The sequence below is a fragment of the Dermacentor variabilis genome, chromosome 1, assembly GCF_050947875.1.
Source record: "Dermacentor variabilis isolate Ectoservices chromosome 1, ASM5094787v1, whole genome shotgun sequence".
Classification (NCBI taxonomy): domain Eukaryota; kingdom Metazoa; phylum Arthropoda; class Arachnida; order Ixodida; family Ixodidae; genus Dermacentor; species Dermacentor variabilis.
Genome location: NC_134568.1, coordinates 25,057,135 through 25,074,782, shown reverse-complemented (window position 1 = coordinate 25,074,782; position 17,648 = coordinate 25,057,135). Strand labels below are relative to the sequence as shown.

The following is a 17,648-nucleotide window of genomic DNA, read 5'->3' as shown; positions in this document are numbered from 1 at the left end:
TATGAACGTCTCAGTTCAAATTCTTAACTCTTCGGGCCGAACCCTCGGCGTTAGGACGCCAGCGTGACGTCACGCACATATCAAAGTATTTTTTCGTATCGGAGCCATTTTATTGAAGGAAAGCTTCTCGAAGCTTTCTAAGTCCAGTTTTTGGCACTTTAACGCTACAATATACTTCATCTGTACCGATAAAAAAAATTAAGTTCGAGAAGACGGCGTCAAATGCCATGACGCCATGCCCAGGTGTTAGGAGAGCTTCAAGGAGGCCTCGCCACCCATCTCTAGTGTTCTTGATTCTTTTGTGGCGCACTAAGTAAGAGCGGGATTTACAGTTCTTGAGAAGTTTCTTATGGTTCACGAAGCCTCTTCTCAATGAGAGAATCGTAGGATTTTTTTTTTTGCTATTGTGGGAGCATAATTTGCTAATACAAAGATGCTTATGTTTCAAGCGATGCCAACCAAGCATGTTTCATTGAATTTGCCTGGGCATCGCCTTCACTCGACGCTATGCAAATCTCAATCGACCGTGCGGACAGCCCGTACTGTGAACGCCGCCAAGAGCCCGAGACTCTCCAACATCTGTGTTGCGACTGCCCTCTCTACGAATCACAGCGGAAGGCGCTGGTTTCTGCGCTAGCAGGCATTGGCAGGCAAACATTCTCTGCGCCTGCGCCTGCGTGTCCGCGCTTTTTTATGCGCTTTGTTGAAGTGCTTGTTGGAAACAGAGAACTGGGAGATGCTGTGCGTAGATATAGACATATCTACTGGAATTGAGCAATGCTCATCAGGCAACGCGTCGCATGCTCCGGAGCACTACTGAAAAAAAAAAAGCGCTGAATACTCGTAATTCTTTGTAATCTCATTATTTGTGGATGCCGTCAGAAATCGAGATATACCGTGTTTGAAAAAGTTATGTGGTTTTAAGTGCCAAAACCAGTTTCTGATTCTGAGGCACGCCGTAGTGGAGGACTCCGGAAATTTTGACCCCCTGGGGTTCCTTAACGTTCACCTAAATCTAAGTACACGGTGTTTTAGCACCGTGTTTAGCGAGAACTCCGGCTTTCCTCTATAGCGCTACAGCGCCAAGATGAAGGAATTTTGAATGAGAACGGTTGTATAAAGGAAATGGTTAGAGCGGGCCGAGCAGGATGAAAAATTTATCTCAGCTCCTGTACTATGGAGGAAAACTACCTAAACAAATGGCATGACTAGGAAAAAATTTGTTATTGATTAGACTTGCTCTCTTCTTCCTCTTCGTCTCGAGAGCAAATAATTGGCGCGTATCTGCGAAGGCTGCCTGTAAGCCATACCCCTCAAAACAACGATTTCCTTCGGGGAATATTTCGCCTTCTATCTATTTCAATGGATCATATTAAGGGCTACTCTTTATCACTTCTACGGTATCACTGTTTATGAGCGTGTACCAGCATGTTCGCCGTGTCCGCGTGGCCTAATGGATAAGGCGCCTGATTCCGGATCAGGAGATTGCAGGTTCGAGTCCTGTCGCGGACGTCGAGTGTTTTTTTTTTTTTTTCTGCATGACAAAGCATTGCATTTATGGAACGCCTGTGGTTGCTAGACGTGGGGCCGAGGGAATTAAGCGCATTATTAGGCATCAGGTAACCACCCGAATTAATTAAGCGCATTATTTGGCATCAGGTAAACACAAGTTTTAGTCCTGTCACGGATTTTGTGTTTGGAAGATTTTTTTTGTTGGACTGGTGCGGCATTAATTTTCATGCAACGTGCACAATCTGCTGCAACATGTCCGCTTGTCTTCATGGGACGCCCCTTCAGACCACGGTCATGCTCCGAGGTGGATGACATGAGCTACATCGGAGTTGTTTCAGCGGTCTAGCAGGGTCGTGTTGCCAATAATTTTTCATGGTGGCCAATCAGGATATTAATTACTAATGCCTTAGTTGCCAGCATGTGCGATGGTGTTGAATAGATTCTTTATTTTATTTTTCTGATAGTGCACATACGCGGGCTAGCTTATCGTGTTGAAATTTTCAACGGAGCATTACCCATCTGTTGGGACTGCTGAGTTATGCGTACAGGCGCTCTTTTTTCTTCCCATTCAGTAAAAAAGGAGTAAAATTAGGAGAAAGGTTACGGCTCAGTAAGCTTAACGTGTTCGTGCGTTTCCTACCCGCAGTCAGGACAAGGCTCGCGCTGTCACTATAATATGTATCACGTAACCGAATGTACACATTAGTCCATGGCTATGTAAATAAATCACGACGCTTCCTTTTTTTAGTTTGTCCTTCTGACGGGTACCAGATAAACGTGCCTCCACACCGTTACAGGAGTTTTGTTTAGGCAATCTGCCCACCTACATTGATATTGACACACGTACTTAACTTTATCGGGCGACCACGTTTCGCCGCCTAACAAATGTTATCGCACAGCGCAAGACGCGCCTGCATGTAAAAGAAGTTTCTGGAATGTTATCAATGGTTCCGTCCACTGTCTTTCACCGCAACTTGTGTAATCTGATTGCATCTATGGGCGACGCGAATAGTGTAGAACTTTGTGGAAGACACGCGGGTCCCAGCGGTTAATCCGGGACATTCGACGACCGATGTATAAAAGCCGACGCACTTGACCCGCTGATCAGATTTTCGACGATCGCCGACCGTGTTCGCCGCTATCGTTGTGCTATAAGTGCAGCTTGTTTTTGGGGGCACAGGTTCGCTCAATAAAAGTTAGTTTTGTCTTTCACAGTGTTTGCTTCTTTGTTCTTCAACGTCACCACCACGTGACATCTGGTGGAGGTGCTTTTCGTTCATGTACCGGACGCCCCCGACAAGCCGTGATCCAAGCCCGGACCGCAAAGAGAACACCAACGTAGTCCCGGAGCATCGAGCAAGCCGCCGTCCTCAACAGCTACCCCCGGAGCACGGACTTCTACCTGAGAAGACCAAGAAGATTGTGGCCAAGGCAACCCCAATGGCACCCCCAGCGTCCCCCATCGTGCTGCAGCAGCCCAGGGAACCTCCGACGTTCCGCGGATCAACATTCGAGGACCCGGAAACCTTGCTCGAGACGGATGAGGGGGTCGCTACGTTTAACAGTTTGCGACAAGCTACGGCATGTCTATTTCACACGGGAATACGCCGCCAGGACCTGTTTCGAGAATCGAGAAGCCACCTTAACGACGTGGGACCTGTTCCGAAGCGGCTTCTTGAAACGTTTACAAGCGTCGTGCGAAAAGAGCGAGCCCAAGCACTACTGGAAACCAGAGTGCAGCTGCCAAACGAGACGATCCCGATCTTCACGGAGGAGGTGACCCGTCTTTTCCGGCACGCCGACCCGGAAATGTCAGAGGAGAAAAAAGTCCGCTTCCTGATGCGGGGCGTCAAGCAAGAACTTTTTGCAGGACTTATTCGTAACACGCCGAAGACCGTAGCTGAGTTTTCTGCAGAGGCATCGACGATCGAGAAAATTCTGGAGAAGTGCACCCGACAATACAACCGCCAGGGGCTCACGCCTCAGTACGCCATCCAAGGACTGGATTCCGGCGACCTTCAGGAGACCATCAGGGCCATTGTGCGTGAAGAACTGCGCAAGGCCCTGCCTTCGTCGCAGCCCCAAGTGGCTTCGATCGCCGACATCGTGAAAGAAGAGGTGCACCGATCGCTTGGAGTTCCCGAGCTGGAACCACAATTACCGCAGCCCCAGCCAGAAGCGATGACATGCGCCGCCGTCGCACGCCGTCAAGGTCCCCCTCCGCGACCACGCCGGAGCCCTGCAACGACGCAATTCCGTCGTCCGCCACCGCCGCCGCCAGCACGCCCACCCGTCGCCCAGCGCACCTACGCGAGGAAGACGGACATTTGGCGAGCCCCCGACCACCGCCCGCTCTGCTATCACTGGGGAGAAGCCAGCCATGTGTATCGCCGATGCCCATACCGGGAGATGGCACTGCGAGGTTTTGCCGTCAACGCTCCGCGCCCGCAGCAAGGTGAATAATAAGCGAGCTTCGAGTAATACCAAGCTAGAAAAGATATAAAGCGAAACAAACAAGGAAACACATCAATGTAGACCCAACGAAACTGATCGAAACTATGGCACAGGCTCTGGTGGCAACTAAATAGAATAAAGCTAATCACAGGTCTTCTGAACACACTTCTGACTTCTCCAGCTTCATCCAGACTCCATTTGGGGAGAAAGAAGCAATGAAAGCAGAGCTCAGCTGAAGCCCATTCTGAAATAGGACAGACAGTAATTAAATTTTATTTTGTACCAATACACCGCACTGGTGTGAAAGCATACACTTGACGGAGTAGGCAAGCATTCTTGGAATTGTGTAGCGTATCAAACGTCTCCTGTTGCAGACTTCGTTAAGACGTCCGACTGCATTTGGAAGGCAATATGCCTGTGCTGTTCTTCTAATAAAGTAACTATTGTATGGACCATCGATAGGACCTTGTACCAGCCACATCCAATGATCCCTTGTGGCCATGTATAGAAGTAACGCTTTTTACATAGGATCTCATGGAACCACACGCTGTTATTGCGTACGGAAGCTGTAAGACACACGATGTTACTTATTATGTCTACCTAGGTAGGAAAACATTACGTTGATTAATATTGCTTATGTGCTGGTTGCTTGGTTACTAAATCCAAACCGAAAGATGAACGAGGATGTATTGAGAACAAAGCTAGCAATTTTTATCGATTTTTCGTGATATGACACCGTGAATGCCGACGAGCAAAGGCGTGAGAATTTTGTCGCTCACCTCGTGGTGCTCCTCATCCACGGAAAGCTTGAATCTGGCGAGAACTTTACACAAAATAAGCTTCATCTCGAGGAGAGCGAAACTTCGCCCTAGGCATGCCCTGGGGCCTTTTCCGAACGGCTGGAAACTGATCGGGTGGATGTTCGGTTTGCTCTCCGGGTTGAACCTCTGCGTAGTGGCAAAAAGACAGCCCTAAAAAATAATCGCGTGGCATGCAGCGCCGAGCCAAGGCTGAGGCAACCGATGTCCGATAACGCTGCTCAATGTAAAAGCTTAAAGAGACAAAACACTAAATGAGCTTAAACTTACAGGTTATTCTTTAAAACCTCCATTTTCATTTTTATTCCGGCAATAGGTTTGTTCGGAAAACATACGAACGTCTCAGTTCAAAGTCTTAACCCTTCGCACCGAAACCTCGGCGCTGGGACGCCAGCGTGACGTCACGCATATATCAAAGTATTTTTTCGTATCGGAGCCATTTTATTGAAGGAAAGCTTCTCGAAGCTTGCTAAGTCCAGTTTTTGGCACTTTAACGCTACAATATACTTCATCTCTACCGATAAAACAAATTAAGTCCGAGAAGATGGCGTCAAATGCCATGATGTCGTGCCAGGGTGTTAGTGGAGCTTCAAGGAGGCCTCGCCACCCATCTCTAGTGTTCTTGATTCTTTTGTGGCGTACTAAGTAAAAGCAGTATTTACAGTTCTTGGGATTGGATTGGATTGGAGAAACTTTATTTATGCCTGCAGTTTCTTATGGTTCACGAAGCCTCTTCTCAATGAGGTAATCGTAGGATTTTTTTTGCTATTGTGGGAGCATAATTTGCTCATACAACGATACTTATGTTTCAAGCGATGCCAACCAAGCACGCTTCATTGAATTTGCCTGGGCATCGCCTTCACTCGACGCTATGCACATCTCAATCGACCGTGCAGACAGCCCGTACTGGGAACGCCCCCAAGTGCCCGAGACTCTCCAACATCTGTTTTGCGACTGCTCTCTTTACGAATCACAGCGCAAGACGCTCGTTTCTGCGCTAGCAGGCATTGGTAGGCAAACATTCTCTGCGCCTGCGCCTGCGTGTCCGCGCTTTTTTATGCGCTTTCTTGAAGTGCTTGGTGGAAACAGAGAAGTGGGAGATGCTCTGGGAAGATATAGACATATCTACTGGAATTGAGCAATGCTCTCCAGGCAACACGTCGCATGCTCCGGAGCACTAAGGAAAAAAAGAAAGCGCTGAGCGCTCGTAATGCTTTGTCATATCACATTTTGTGGATGCCGTCAGAGCTCGAGATATACACTGTTTTGCGAGAATTCCGGCCTTCCTTTATAGGGTTACTGCGCCAAGATGAAGGAATGTTGAGTGAGAACGGTTGTGTAAATCAAAAGGTTAGAGCGGACCGAGCAAGATGAAACATCTATGTCAGCTGCTGTACTATGGAGGAAAGCTACCTAAACAAATGACATGACTAGGAATTAGAGAGAGAGAGAAATTTATTTACAGAAAGGCAGAGAGGTTGGCCTGAGCTATAACTTGCTCTGGCCTGCTTCTCTACTCCGGGGCAAAGGGACGGGGAGGGAAAGGGCTGATGAATGATGAAGGTATAAGGAAGAGATGCGTATATATAAATTCACAGAGTTGTGGTATCTCTAATGCCTTGCGTCCAGCCCAGTGGCTTGGAGAAGAGCTATAGCGGCTCTTGTTACCAGGGCTGCGCTGGTTGCATTAGGCCAAGGACCTAAAAGAAACTCGTCCGATAGCGGTCTCTCATGGATCTTTGCTATGGAAGAGACACGTTGCTGTCGTTCTTGCGCGTACGCGGGACACACGCAAAATATATGTTCAAGTGTTTCTGGCACCTTACAGCATTCACAGTTTGAGCTAATATCACTGGCACCTATCATATTATTATAACGGTTGGTGAATGCGACACCAAGGCGAATCCGGTGCACCATGCTCGTGTGGTTTCTTTTGAACTTGTGAGGCATATGAAATCTCATTTCTTGGTCCCATTTCTGTAATCGCTTGTGTCGTCGATCTGATTGGGTCCAGTGTTCCAACGCAGAGTTGCGGTTTACGCGACAAAGTAGGGCGTTTGTGTTTGTTCGTGAGAACGGAATGCTTACTTCACAAGCATTATCTAAAGCAGTTTTCGCTTCAGCGTCTGCCTGCTCGTTCCCCATCACGCCACAGTGTGATGGTATCCACTGAAAGGTGACATTGTGGCCATTTCTAGTTGCGTGGTCGAGATACTCTGTAATTTCTATAGCCATAGAATAATACGGGCCCCGTCTGTGGACACAATCAATCGTTTGCAGAGCTGGCTTGCAATCGCAGAATATCGTCCATGCGTGAAGACGCTCCTCGGAGAGAAATCGAAGTGCCTCCCGGATAGCAATAAGTTCTGCGGCAGTTGATGTTGAGCTATGGTCTAGTTTAAACTGCCGAACGATGATCATATGTGGAATGACGAAGGCTGCAGTGGAGGCATATGGTGTGACAGAGCCATCGGTATACACATGTACAGTATCTTTGTACTCTGTAGAAATGTGCAACAGGGTGAGTTGCCTGAGGCCAATAGATGCAACGAATGACTTTTTAGTAATTCCAGGGATCTGCAATGTAACGACAGGTTTCGGCAGAACCCACGGGGGTATTCTCGGTATACAGTCGGGAGAAAATCTTGACGGCAAAACACTCTGATGCCGCGATATATTCCTTGAAAAGCTGGAAACTGGGTGGGTGGTAGGGAGCGATGACCGAGGATGATGCCTGTGTCGGGTCAACACGCGATGATAGTAGTTTGGCCAGGTCAGTGTCTGTAATATCAATGTCCACATCGTAGATGACGCCTGTCGTCGCTTACTTGCCGTATGTGGGGAATGCGCGAACAGGGATGCTTCCCAACTGAGTGATGTTTTTCAGTATCTGCAGTATTGTCGGTGTATTGACTTCCACCGAGAGTATGTTCTTTCGAGCGTTTATACGTATTTCTTCTACTTGACCATGGGCAGTTCGTTCAAAATATTCCGACAGGCTCTGCCTGTTCAGTGAGTTGAGGTTGCCTGTTGTCGTTGTTGGTACATATGCAATAGTGTATGATTGCTTGCCACTTGCCTTTTTCGTCGCCTGGCGACTGGTCGGTGATGTTCTTCATATCTTTCTCTTCAGACGTCGGCTTAACACCACGGTAAAATCGCTGTCCGAGCCCATCTCATCAGTAGAGGAGCCATCAGATGACTCAATCGGGACCATGCTGGGGTCGAAGCGGTCACTCACGTCACCGGCATAATGAACTGGCCGTTCAGGACCAAAGTGCTGGGCGGGGCTTCGGTCCCCCATTGCAGAGGATGATGTCCCCCAGTTTTCTTGTCACTGATTGCAGAGATCACAGAAAATAAAACAGAAAATGCAGAGAGCTCGAAGCTGAAGCTGCTCGCTACGATCACTCGACTAGGAATAAAGTTGTTATTGACTAAACTTCCTCTCCTCTTCCTCTTCGTCTCGAAAGCAAATAATTGGCGCGTATCTGCGAAGGCTGCCTGTAAGCCATACCCCTCAAAACAACGATTTCCTTCGGGGAATATTGCGCCCTCTATCTATTTCAATGGATCATATTAAGGTCTACTCTTTATCACTCCTACGGTATCACTGTTTATGAGCATGTACCTGCAGGTTCTGCATGTCCGCGTGGCCTAATGGATAAGGCGCCTGATTCCGGATCAGGAGATTGCAGGTTCGAATCCTGTCGCGGACGTCGAAACTTTTTTTTTCTCGCTGCATGGCACAGCATTGCACTTTTGGAGTGCCTGTGGTTCCTAGACGTGGGGCCGAGTGAAATAAGCGCATTATTAGGCATCAGGTAACCACAAATTTTAGTCCTGTCATGGATTTTGTGGGTGGAAGATTTTTTTTGTTGGACTGGTGCGGCTTTTATCTTCATGCAACGTGCAGAATATGCTGCTACATGTCCGCTTGTCTTCATCGGACGCCCCTTCAGATCACCGTCTTGCTCCGAGGTAGGTGACACGAGCTACATCGCAGTTGTTTCAGCGGCCTAGCAGGGTTGTGTTACCAATAATTTTTCATGGCGCCCAATCAGGATATCAATTACTGATGCCTTAGTTGCCAGCATGTGCGATTGTGTTGAATATATTTTTTTATTTTATTTTTCTGATAGTGCAGATACGCGGGGTAGTGTTGAAATTTTCAGCGGAGAATTAGCCATCTGTTGGGACTACTGAGTGATGCGTACAAGCATTCTTTATCCTTCCCATTCCATAAAAAGGGATAAAATTAGGCGAAAAGTTACGGCTCAGTAACCTGAACGTGTTCGTGCGTTTCCTACCCGCAGTCAGGACAAGGCTCGCGCTGCCACTCTAATATGTATCACGTAACCGAATGTACAGCTTTCACATCAGTCTACGGCTATAAAATTAAATCACGACGCTTTTTTTATAGTTTGTCCTTCTGACGGGTATTAGATAAACGTGTCCCCGCACAGTTACAGGAGTTTTGTTTAGGCAATCTGCCCACCTACATTCATATTTAATACATCGGCAGGACGAATGCTTTGGCATTAATGTAGTCCGAGTCACACAGACTCATCCCCTTGCGATTATCATGTTTTGATATGCTTCAATCGCGAAACAATGCACAACTATCGCCTCGCGCCCTACTTCTTTCCCGCGCACGCCGTGCTTCCGAGCCAGCTTGGATTCGCCTAGGGACGCACAGAGCAAACAGCTTTTTCCAGCGAAGTGCCTATGCACAGGCGAACAAAAATCTCTGGAGGTTGCATGGCGCATTTCGGTTATTTTTTCGCCCATGCGCAGTATTGGGGCAAGGACTTACGGAGTCCCATGTGTCGGAAGCGCACCCTTGCATAGTATGAGGTATAACGCGGCGCGCATTTGTCTTACGGCGCTCTATAAAAACACCACGCGGCAGCCCTCCTGGACAGTTCTGTAAGCGCCCTCAAAACGAGGGAAATTTTTTACTGTCAAAATGGTAATCTTGAGCAAACTGAAAGCACAGAACCGTTTACAGACGCTATCTGTTTGCCGAAGCGCATTGTAGCAGCAATGCACGCAACAACACGCACCAACCAAACATCAAAATCAAGAACATCCGTTGACCTTATATATGAAGAGCTGCGGGAAGTCCGACGTCGCGCCGAGAGGAAATACAGGCGAACTAAATTGATATCAGACTTGAGGACGTCACGCCGTGTGCAAAAGAAAATTCAAACATACTCAGACAAGCTCGAGAGAGAACGTTGGAGGTCCTTTTGCACCAGCCTGGACCCAAGAAAACCGTTGTCCACAATATGGCATGTTGTACGAGCACTACCATCTCGTCCACAACTGCTACGTCCCTTCCGAGCTTTGGCTATCATCCAGACGCGCAGTGAGAAGGAAATCGCGGAAGATTTCTGCAGACACCTCTCTGGATCTACAACGTCGGTAGCTTCAGTGCTCAGGTGTGCTCCTCCAAAAATGAACGATCGTCTCGACCTCCCATTCACGCTGCAAGAGCTACGTGCAACGATTTCCTCTTCAAGACACTCAAGTGCGCCTGGTCCTGATGGCATTACCTATTATACATTGCGCCATCTAGGCCCTCGAGCGACTGAAGAGCTCCTGGCTTTATACAATCTCTCTTGGTCCTCGGGAAGTGTGCCTGCACACTGGAAGACAAGCAAAATCGTGGCATTATTGAAACCAGGCAAGACACCCCCATACTATGCTTTCCTACAGACCTGTGGCGCTTGCCAGTTGCATAGGTAAAACCATGAAACGCATGGTTTTGACGCGCCTGGAGTGGTTTTTGGAGAAGCGTAATATATATCCAGACGCAATGACAGGTCTCCGAAAGGGTAGGTCGTCAATCGACAGCGTCATTGACCTAGTAACAACTGTTGAACATCAGAAACGACGCCGTCGATTAACGGCCGCTGTCTTTCTAGATATCAAGGGTCTTTTGACAACGTTCTACATGATGCAATTTTAAATGCCCTAGAAGAATGTGGCGTCGGGGGACGTATGCATCAATGGTTAGCCAGCTATCTGCAAGAGAGAACGATATTTATGACAACTCCAGACGGTGAAACAAAGAACCACCCCGTGTCTATCGTGGAGTGGCTCAAGGAGGTGTATTGAGCCCAACCCTATTTAATATCGTTCTCATTGGACTGGTCAAAGAACACGCAGACACAGTCTCGGTCTCTGTGTACGCCGATGACATCTGTATATGGACCACGAGCTTAACGCGCTTGCAAGTGCAAACGAAGCTGCAGCGCGCCGTGTCAGTAACGTCGACATACCTAAACATTCGCGGACTGCAGCTCTCACCGGAAAGAAGTGTAACCATGGCATTTACACGGAAGTCAATGGCCTGCTACCCTGTTATGATTGATGGGAAGATTATACCTTCAGTAACGCACTACAAGTTTCTCGGAGTCATCATCCACCGTGACTTATCTTGGTCGAAGCACCTCTCTGGATTAAGAAAAAAGCTGGACAGCTTTACTCAGATCATTCGACATATGTCTGGAAAATCATGGGGGCCATCCAAGTCATCTCTTCTGCAGCTCTACCAGGCACTTTTTGTTGGCTACTTCCGCGAAAGTGCGCCTGTACTTTCTCGGCTTAGTACAACTGCTGTACGCAGACTTGAAAGTGCTCAGGCTCGCGCACTGACAATTTGCCTAGGACTACCACGACGTGCGTCTACTTGGGGCACTATTGCAGAGGCACGTGCGTGCCCAGCTCGAGTTTACCTGCAACATGAGCCATTGCGAGTGCATCTAAGGCTACTGATTAGACACAGGAATCATCCACTCACGAACGTCACAAGCGTACGGCCTGTGTCCGCCTACTCAGAAGCCGTGTTGTCGCAGCAAGACTTATTGCCGTCGGACTTCCAACTGTATGACATACCCGAGGTTCCACTCTGGACGATGGCGAAGCCAACGGTGAGACTTTCAATCCCTGGAATAACGAAGAAGTCGAAGATACCGCTTGCTGGGGCTCAAGCATTTCGTACTATCATACATTGCTTACATGTATGGATATTACGAACATGTTTTTACAGATGGTTCTGTGACACAGACCTCTTCCGCGGTGGCCTACATGGTGCCAGGAAAGGGGATCGCACAGCGGTTCAAGATAGGACACAGGACGTCGTCTACAGCAGCTGAGTTGACCGGAGTTCGAGAAGCAGTTCGCTGCATACTGCAACAGAGTCTCGATAAGTGGACAGTGTTCTGTGACTCAAAACCAGCACTGCAACTCATCAGCAATTATATGAGTGACAGTGACGTTTGTCCTCTCCGATTCCGCCGCATCTACCCGGACGACGATGGTTCCCGAACCAGACTACGACATTAATCCAAGTCTCCCCGTGATTAAGCAACAGCAGCTCAGAAGTCTGCTCCGACGATACAAAGGCTGCTTTTCGACGTCATCGAGGATTCGACAAACACCAGTCGCCAAGCATCGCATAATCACCGAGGAGTGCGCTCGACCACTCCGCCAGAGCCCTTACCGAGTTTCGCCGCGAGAACGTGCAGCTATAAGAGAACAAGTCGACGAAATGCTGCGCAACGACATCATCCAGCCGTCGAAAAGCCCGTGGGCATCCCCTGTTGTCCTGGTAAAGAAAAAGGGCGGAACCCTACGTTTCTGCGTCGATTATCGTCGTCTGAACAAGATCACGAAGAAGGACGTATACCCCCTCCCACGAATAGACGACGCCTTGGATCGGCTCTGCAACGCTAAATACTTCTCGTCGATGGACCTCAAGTGTGGCTATTGGCAAATAGAAGTCGACGAAAGAGATCGCGAAAAGACGGCCTTCATCACCCCAGACGGCCTCTACGAGTTCAAGGTTATGCCATTCGGACTGTGCTCGGCGCCTGCAACGTTCCAGCGCGTCATGGACACGGTGTTAGCAGGATTGAAGAGGCAGACCTGTCTCGTTTATTTGGATGACGTCGTCGTCTTCGCTGGAAATTTCTACGATCACCTCAGGCGGCTTGCGACAGTACTAGAGGCCATCAAGTCGTTAGGGCTTACTCTGAAGCGGGAAAAATGCCGCTTCGCTTACGATGAGCTTCTGTTCCTAGGCCACGTAATCAGCAAATCTGGTGTCCGTCCAGACCCGCAAAAGACAGCTGCCATCGCACAGTTCCCGCAACACATCAACAAGAAGGCAGTGCGTAGATTCCTTGGCATGTGTGCCTACTACAGGCGCTTTGTCAAGAACTTTTCACGCATCGCCGAGCCTTTGACACGTCTAACTAAATGTGATGTTGACTTCAAGTGGGAAACGCCGCAAGCCGACGCATTTGAAGAACTCAAACGACGCATGCAGTGGTCGCCGGTACTTGCGCACTTCGACGAGTACGCCGATACAGAAATCCATACTGACGCCAGCAGCCAAGGCCACGGTGCCGTTCTAGTCCAGAGAAGAAACGGAGTCGAACAGGTGATAGCTTACGCTAGCCGGTCGCTGTCAAAAGCGGAAGGCAACTATTCTACGACCGAAAAGGAATGCCTCGCCATCGTTTGGGCTACAGCTAAATTTCGCCCTTATCTTTATGGCAGGCCATTCAAAGTCGTCAGTGACCATCACGCGTTGTGTTGGCTAGCGAATATAAAGGATCCTTCAGGACGACGGGCGCGGTGGAGCCTCAGACTACAATAATACGACATCACTGTAACCTACAAGTCCGGACGAAAACACTCCGATGCCGATTGCCTATCACGCGCACCCATTGACCCGCCGCCGCAAGATGACGAGAATGTCGACGCCTTCCTTGGAATTATAAGCGCGGAAGACTTCGCTGAACAGCAACGGGCAGACCCGGAGCTAAAAGGCCTCGTCTAATATCTGTAAGGGCACACCGACGTTGTCCCCAGGACATTTAGGCGCGGATTATCTTCCTTCACGCTTCAAAACAATCTACTCGTGAAGAAGAACTTCTCACCAGTCCGCGCCAATTACATTCTTGTTGTCCCGTCAGGACTTCGTCCAGAAGTATTTCATGCCCTACATGACGATCCGATCACTGGACACCTCGGATTTTCCCGGACACTATCGAGGATAGAAGAAAAGTATTATTGGCCGCGCCTGACCGCCGACGTCGCCCGTTATGTCAGAACATGCCGAGACTGTCAGCGACGCAAGACACCGACGACAAGGCCAGTCGGACTACTACAGCCAATCCTTGGCGACCATTCCAGCAGATCGGGATGGACTTGCTGGGACCCTTTCCGACGTCAATAGCCGGAAATAAGTGGATCGTCGTGACGACGGACTAGCTCACCCGCTTCGCTGAAACAAAAGCACAACGTCGCTGAAACGAAAGGTAGCGCGGCCGAAGTGGTGAAATTCTTTGTCGAAAACATCCTGCTGCGACATGGCGCCCCAGAAGTCTTCATCACCGACAGAGGAACGGCCTTTACAGCGGAGCTCGCCCAAGCCATTCTGAAATACAGTCAGACAAGGCACAGGAGGACAACGGCCTACCACCCGCAGACGAATGGTCTTACGGAGCGGCTGAATAAGACCCTCGCCGACATGCTAGCGATGTACGTCGACGTCGAACACAAGACCTGGGATGCCATCCTGCCGTACGTAACATTCGCTTACAACACGGCGGTGCAAGCAACAACACAGATCACGCCGTTCAAGCTGGTCTACGCCAGGAACCCGACAACGACGCTCGACGCCATGCTGCCACACGTCACTGACGAGGAGAACCTTGACGTCGCTACCTATCTCCAGCGTGCCGAAGAAGCCCGACAGCTCGCCCGCCTGCGGATCAAGAACCAGCAGAGGACCGACAGCCGACACTACAACCTCCGACGACGCTTCGTCGAGTACCAGCCCGGCGACCGTGTTTGGGTGTGGACCCCGATACGCCGACGAGGACTCAGTGGAAAACTACTGCGACGATATTTCGGACCCTACAAGGTCATCCGACGTATTGGCGCACTGGACTATGAGGTCGTGCCAGACGGCATTTCGCATTCACAGCGACGCCGCGCACGATCTGAAGTGGTCCACGTGGTGCGTCTTAAACCCTTTTACGGACGCTGACGAACTTCCTTGTTTTGTTGTTTTCTTTGCTAGGAGTGCTTTTCTTTAATTACTTTCGTTTGTTTGCAGCATCGGGTCGATGCTTCTTAAGAGGGGGGTATTTACACGTGTACTTATATTTAACGGGCGACCACGTTTCGCCGCCTAACAAATGTTATCGCACAGCGCGGGACGCGTCTGCATGTATCCGAAGTTTCTGGAAAGTTATCGATGCTTCTATCCGATGTCTGTTGTCGCCGAACCTTGTGTTATCTGATTTTATCGCGTCACTCGAATGTTGTCGAACTTTGTGGAAGGCACGCGGGTCCCAACGATTAGTCTGGAACATTCGACAACTGTTGTATAAAAGCCGACGCTCTTGACCAGCTGATCAGATTTTCGACGATCGCCGACCGTGTTCGCCGCTATCGTTGTGCTATAAGTGTAGCCTGTTTTTGTGGGCACATGTTCGCCCAATAAAAGTTAGTTTTGTCTTTCACAGTATTTGCTACTGTGTTCTTCAACGTCACCACCACGTGACAATATTATAGTGGCAGCGCGAGCCTTGTCCTGACTGCGGGTAGAAAACGCACGAACACGTTAAGGTTACTGAACCGTAACTTTCCGCGTAATATAATCCCTTTTTATGGAATGGGAAGGATAAAGAACGCCTGCACGCATAACTCAGAAGTCCCAACAGATGGCTAATACTCCGTTGAAAATTTCAGCATGAGAAGCTAGCCCGCGTATCTGCACTATCAGAAAAATAAAATAAAGAATCTATTCAACACCATCCCACATGCTGGCAACTAAGGCATCAGTAATTGATATCCTGATTGGCCACCATGAAAAGTTATTGGTAACACGACCCTGCTAGACCGCTGAAGCAACTCCGATGTAGCTCATGTCACCCACCTCGGAGCATGACCGTGCTCTGAAGGGGTGTCCCATGAAGACAAGCGGACATTGCATGAAAATTAATGCCGCACCAGTCCAACAAAAAAAAAAATCTTCCGAACACAAAATCCGTGACAGGACTAAAACTTGTGTTTACCCGATGCCAAATAATGCGCTTAATTAATTCGGATGGTTACGTGATGCCTAATAATGCGCTTAATTCCCTCGGCCCCACGTCAAGCAACCACAGGCGTTCCATTAATGCAATGCTGTGTCATTCAGCAAGAAAAAAAAACGACGTCCGCGACAGGACTCGAACCTGCAATCTCCTGATCCGGAATCAGGCGCCCTAACCATTAGGCCACGCGGACATGCAAAACATGCTGGTACACGCTCCTACTGTGCCCCTACTGTACACGTACAGTAGGAGTGATAAAGAGTGGCCCTAAACATGATCCATTGCAATAGATAGAGGGCGCAATATTCCCCGTAGGAAATCGTTGTTTTGAGGGGTATGGCTTACAGGCAGCCTTCGCAGATACGCGCCAATTATTTGCTTTCGAGACGAAGAGGAAGAGGAGAGCAAGTTTAATCAATAACAAATTCATTCCTAGTCATGCCATTTGTTTAGGTAGTTTTCCTCCATAGTACAGGAGCTGAGATAAATTTTTCATCCTGCTCGGTCCGCTCTAACCATTTCCTTTATACAACCGTTCTCATTCAAAATTCCTTCATCTTGGCGCTGTAGCGCTATAGAGCAAGGCCGGAGTTCTCGCGAAACACGGTGCGAAAACACCCTGTACTTAGATTTAGGTGAACGTTAAAGAACCCCAGGGGGTCAACATTTCCGGAGTCCTCCACTACGGCGTGCCTCAGAATCAGAAAGTGGTTTTGGCCCTTAAAACCACACAACTTTTTCAAACACGGTATGTCTCGATTTCTGATGGCATCCACAAATATCGATATTACAAAGAATCACGAGCATTCAGCGCTTTTTTTTTTCATTTGTGCTCCGGAGCATGCGACGCGTTGCCTGACGAGCATTGCTCAATTCCAGTAGATATGTCTATATCTATCCACAGCATCTCCCACTTCTCTGTTTCCACCAAGCACTTCAACAAAGTGCATAAAAAAGCGCGGACACGCAGGCGCAGAGAATGTTTGCCTGCCAATGCCTGCTAGCGCAGAAACCAGCGCCTTCCGCTGTGATTCGTGGAGTCGCAAAACAGATGTTGGAGAGTGTCGGGAACTTGGCGGCGTTCACAGTACGGGCTGTGCCCACGGTCGATTGAGATGTGCATAGCGTCGAGTGAAGGCGATGCCCAGGCAAATTCAATGAAGCGTGCTTGGTTGGCATCGCTTGAAACATAAGTATCGTTGTATTAGCAAATAATTATGCTCCCACAATAGCAAAAAAAAAAATCCTACGATTACCTCATTGAGAAGAGGCTTCGTGAACCATAAGAAACTTCCCAAGAACTGTAAATCCCGCTCTTACTTAGTGCGCCACAAAAGAATCAAGAACACTAGAGATGGGTGGCGAGGCCTCCTTGAAGCTCTCCTAACACCCGGGCACGACGTCCTGGCATTTGACGCCATCTTCTCGAACTTTATTTGTTTTATCGGTACAGATGAAGTATATTGTAGCGTTAAAGTGCCAAAAACTGGTCTTAGCAAGCTTCGAGAAGCTTTCCTTCAATAAAATGGCTCTGATACGAAAAAATACTTTGAAAATGCGTGACGTCACGCTGGCGTCCTAGCGCTGAGGTTTCGGCGCGAAGAGTTAAGAATTTGAACTGAAACGTTCATATGTTTTGCGAACAAATCTATTGCCGCAATAAAAACGAAAATGGAGATTTTAAAGAATAACCTGTAAGTTTAAGCTCACTAAGTGTTTTGTCTCTTTAAGCTTTTACATT

General features: G+C 48.6%; 3 non-coding genes across 3 annotated transcripts; 2 read left to right on the top strand and 1 right to left on the bottom strand.

The window, feature by feature from the left end:
- The first annotated feature begins 1,439 nt into the window (after positions 1 to 1,439).
- On the top strand, positions 1,440 to 1,512 carry TRNAR-CCG (transfer RNA arginine (anticodon CCG)). Its single transcript has one exon. It is a non-coding gene; the product is annotated as a tRNA-Arg (tRNA).
- A 6,918-nt stretch (positions 1,513 to 8,430) lies between these two features.
- On the top strand, positions 8,431 to 8,503 carry TRNAR-CCG (transfer RNA arginine (anticodon CCG)). The gene has a single exon. It is a non-coding gene; the product is annotated as a tRNA-Arg (tRNA).
- Positions 8,504 to 16,027: 7,524 nt separating this feature from the next.
- On the bottom strand, positions 16,028 to 16,100 carry TRNAR-CCG (transfer RNA arginine (anticodon CCG)). The gene has a single exon. It is a non-coding gene; the product is annotated as a tRNA-Arg (tRNA).
- Positions 16,101 to 17,648: the final 1,548 nt, after the last annotated feature.